General features: G+C 40.6%; 1 pseudogene across 1 annotated transcript; it reads left to right on the top strand.

Annotated features, from left to right (window-relative positions):
- Positions 1-4,264: 4,264 nt before the first annotated feature.
- Positions 4,265-5,010, top strand: LOC110314351 (annotated as a pseudogene). The gene has a single exon (XR_002380166.1). The product of XR_002380166.1 is annotated as a eukaryotic translation initiation factor 4B pseudogene (transcript).

Below are 5,010 nucleotides of genomic sequence, written 5' to 3'. Positions count from 1 at the left end.
TAGAAACCCTAATCTTTCTATATTGATCATGATTAACAATCTGATATTAGTTTACACTTTCTAATTGTGTATGTACTCACAGTTGCCCAGGAGACTCTGCATCTCTCTAATATTATTTAAAGAAAATAATTTACACAAAACAAAATCACTTTATAGCTGATATAATTTAAGCAAAATTATTGTTGCATTTAAGTTGTTTACTCTTCTTTCCCTTTCTTGCTGCTTAAGAGAAAGACCTGACATGAAAAATGTCACAAAGATATGGGAAAGGGAGTCCTCCAAGCTGACACCCAGAATTGCTTGTTCTGTCATATAACAGCTGGCAAATTAAGCTTCACACGCTCTGGTAACACTGCAGAATTAAAGGAGCAACTGTGTGGGCCTCCCGGCAGCTGTCTGGTCTGCTAGGGCATGTTCTTAAAATAAAAATTAAAAAAAAATTCCCACACACTCCTACACTGTCTCTCATACACACACACACACACACACACACACACACACACACACACACGCACGCACACACTAATTGTCTCTTTCCTTCCAACAATCTAGCAACTCAGGCCTTCTTGAGGTCATTTTCATAAACACTGTGTGGACGAAGAAGTGTCTGGAGACATGAGGATGGAGAAAGCTCATATTGTTTATTGAATATCAGAGGACGCTTCCTTCAGGCAACCCAAGGCATGTGTGAATGCTATCCTAAGAGCCACATTTTCCAGGGATGAAGTCATTGCAATTGCTGCCTCAGAAGGACGTGCTAATGGCAAAGCTTATCCTCAACAGCATTTCCAGATCTGCTCTTTAAAGGGGCCAAAGACTTGTTTTAAACATATAAATCAAGGGCGAATAACGCATCGGTTCAGCAGTTCACTCCCAAGTGTTGCTCCCTTCTCCTCAGAAGGCAATTTCTTAGTCAGGTTTCATTTGGTGAACTCAAAGAAGGAAAAACAGAGATAGAAGCAGGGAACAATAATTCAACAAATAGTTACCCAGTGCAAAGTCTGATTGTAGCAGACTTGAACAAGTGAAGGCAGGAGAGAAAAACAAGAGAAAGTGAATGGAAGAAACATTTCTAAGCATTGGCTTACAGCAATAACTAAGTAAACAAATGTTAACATCTCCAGTATACTGCTTCAATGGCCTTTAGTCTATAATTACCGCTCCATAAAGTCTAAACAAGGAGCCACTTTAATTCTGTAGAAACCCCGATTTTAACTTGGCTTTCACTATAGCCAAAGTTATGAGCAAATTGAAAAACCAGAGGACAGAACAAATTAAAGAAGACAAAAGCTCTTTTGAAGTGAGCAATGAAACCTAATGCAAGAGAAAAGGAAAGACTTTTCATGCCATTTGCCATCAACTTGACTATTTTGCTAATCCTGAAATGTATGGTTTAATAAAACCTCATATGCAGATGAGGTAAACATGCAATCATACAGCATGAGACTTTAGAGGAAGGAAGGGATAATGAGGAACACTTTTCATTGGCTAGAGCTGCTCAGGTGAATACATGCTTGAAAATTCTTTTTTTTCCTCTGTGTAGCCCTGGCTGTCCTAGAACTCACTCTGTAGACCAGTCTGGCCTCAAACTCAGAAATCTGCCTGTCTCTGCCTCCCAAGTGCTGGGATTAAAGGCATGCTCCACTACTGCAAAAAGAAAAAAGAAAAAGAAAAAGAAAAAGAAAAAGAAAAAGAAAAAGAAAAAGAAAAAGAAAAAGAAAAAGAAAAAGAAAAAGAAAATTCTTTCAGACAAGAAATGTGGTACAAGAGGATTTTGTGCTTCACATGACAGTATGGGAACACTTTGTCCTTTGACAGAAATTTCCATACATTGAAGGCAGGCAATGTACCCACACTGGACATCAGTGGGAGCCTGACTCAAGAGGTCTCCTCCTGTCTGGAAAACAGAGCAAGAAATCAAAAACTGCACATGTGAATACATGAAGGCATGGTGTTCCTCGCTCCCTGCCTGCACATTGTGTCACCAAAATTGCAGACCACACACCATGACCCTTTTCATAGGCCCTTGTTGGATATTTTTGGCAGTTTAAATTTATCCTGGCCAAGGCCATATTTCATATTATACATTAATATCAGGGACTCTTAGAGCTGGAAAGTACTTTATAGATACTGTAACTCAGCCAGTCAGCTTTTGGAACATTGATACCATATAAATGATTTAATTTGGAAATTAAATTTCCTTTTTTTTCCAGAAAAAAATCTTATTGCAATGGTCTATTGGCTCCAACTAAGTGCATATGTTTTAGCTGTAAAGTTGACATTTATTTTAGCAATAATTTATGAAAATGTAAGTCTAAGAAAACTTAAATATTTAGAAGTAAGTTGGAAATACTTTGTATCTGTTTCTCCTCCATTTCTTTCTTTTATTTTAAGTGACAGAGTCTTGCTATATAGTCCAGGCTGGCCTTGAAATTACTGTCCTCTTGCCTCAGTCTCCAGAGTCTGGAGATCACAAGCATGTGTCACCACATTTGGCTTCTCATCTATCTCTCATGTCTTCTGCATAGACCTATACCTAGGAAAGGCACTGAGGAATTTACAAGATTGAGTGGCTATGAGGAGCACTTGAAGATAGGTACTAGAATTTGTTTGAGGGCATGAGAGGATTCACAGCAAGCAAAACACAGAATAAATGCAATGCACTTGAAAGTGGCCAGGGGGTTTTCAGAGGGGTAACTGGGAATGGGGTAACATTTGAAATATAAATAAAATAAGCAATAAAAAACTTAAAAAAATAAAAAGAATGGAAACTGAGGAGGCTGGATTCCATGCTCTGTGATGACAGGCTGAATAAAAAGCAAACTAAGGAAACTGTGGCATTTATCTGTCCTTACTTTTTTTTAAATTTTATATTTTGAATTCTTCATACATGATTACTGTTTTGCATCATTTCTTTCCTGCCAATTCCTCCTATGTCACCCCCACACTCCTTTTCAAATTCATGACCTCTTCTATTGTTTTACACACACACACACACACACACACACACACACACACACTTATACACTTGTCTTATGTTGAGGGCTGACCACTTAGGGTGGTATAACCTGCTGCTGATTCATATGAACTAAACTGCTGATATCCTGAGAATACCGATTGCATTTACTCCAAAAAGCTATTTCTAAACAGGTCCACTTACTTCCTCCAAATCCTAATAACCTTTCTTTCCCACTACCTCTGGCAGGTGGTAGGCTAGAAAGAAGGTTAAAATAATTTAAAACCCTTATTAAAAACAGGTCTAAGCCTATACACAGGTCTCATTTATTTACAGCAACCATACTGTTGAGACTTCGTGGATGCTCCTTTCCTGTCCGGTCTAGTGAGGAGGGCCATGCAGGTGCCAGACAGAGAAGTAAAAACACATGAAAAAAATGAGAATGGAAAGCACGTGCAGACTGACTTAGGGAGCCTGCCTCAGACTTCGGGGAGTAAAACATCAGGCAGTTAGCTGTCAGCATATTTAAAACACAGCACAATTTGGGGGAAAGTTTCCAGGCAACAATCAGTGCAATCAAGGTGCAAAATAAAGCTGAAGGCGTAATTACATAGAAACTCTTACTAAGTACATGTGACCATGAGTGTGGTTCTACAGCTTAAAGGCCTAGAATCTGTTGTGAATTCTGACCACTTGTACAGAGATTAGCAGGCCAGAAAGTACATGTGACATGCCCTATAAAGATGGGAATGGTCTCGGGAGAGAAGAGTCTGAAATATTCATTCTGGGGAATTAGATTGAGGTCTGTCACTACAGATAGCAAAAAGGTCACCATGTCATGAATAACCTACACTCTCAGCTTACCAGATGGTATGAAGTTTTTGATTTTATCATACCAGATGGTATGAAGTTTTTTATTTTATCTCCTTCATTGAGGAGACACCCTGTGTGATTAATATTCCTGGTTCTCTTAATCCTTTTCTGTGAGCACAAGGCCTTGTGCCCTCTGCAGTCTAGAACAATAGACTTTCTAGAAAAAATGTAACAGAAATCCCTCTTCAAGTTATGGGAGAGCGTCATGTAAGAGATCCCCCCCCCCCCAGATAGGCTACTGAAATTGCCTTTCAGTGCCTCCTGGAACGTGAGAAACAAGACTAATACAGATGTTGTACAGCAAGTATTCATTTTCTGTTACTCCTGATATGTTGTAGAGATCTGTTGTATAACAATAAGCCTTACTATAATGCTATTGTAATGCATTCTTAAAAGTCTCTTTACGCCTTTTGCGTTCTCTCTCCCTCTCCCAACATGGCGGCCTCAGCAAAAAAGAAGAATAAGAAGGGAAGACCATCTCCCTAACAGACTTTCTAGCTGAGGATGGAGGAACTGGTGGAGGAAGCACCTATGTCCCCAAACCAGTCAGCTGGGCTGATGAAACAGACGATCTGGAAGGAGATGTGTCAACAACTTGGCATAGTAACGATGATGATGTGTACAGGGCGCCTCCAATTGACCGTTCCATCCTTCCCACTGCTCCACGGGCTGCTCAGGAACCCAATATCGACCGGAGCCGTCTTCCCAAGTCGCCACCCTACACTGCTTTCCTAGGGAATCTGCCCTATGATGTGACAGAAGACTCCATTAAGGATTTCTTTAGAGGATTAAATATCAGCGCTGTACGCTTACCACGTGAACCCAGCAATCCAGACAGGTTGAAAGGTTTTGGCTACGCAGAATTTGAGGACCTGGATTCTCTGCTCAGTGCTTTGAGTCTCAATGAAGAGTCTCTAGGTAACAGGAGAATTCGAGTGGATGTTGCTGATCAAGCACAGGATAAAGGCAGGGATGACCGTTCTTTTGGTCAAGATAGAAATCGGGATTCTGACAAAACAGACACAGACTGGAGGGCCCGTCCTGCCACAGACAGTTTTGATGACTACCCACCTAGAAGAGGCGATGATAGCTTTGGAGACAAGTATCGAGATCGTTACGATTCAGACCGGTATCGGGATGGGTATAGGGACGGATACCGGGACGGCCCTCGCAGAGACATG

Source organism: Mus pahari, chromosome X (assembly GCF_900095145.1).
Source record: "Mus pahari chromosome X, PAHARI_EIJ_v1.1, whole genome shotgun sequence".
NCBI classification, from domain to species: Eukaryota; Metazoa; Chordata; class Mammalia; order Rodentia; family Muridae; genus Mus; species Mus pahari.
Note: the sequence above shows the minus strand (reverse complement) of the source record. Positions and strands in the feature narration are given on the sequence as shown.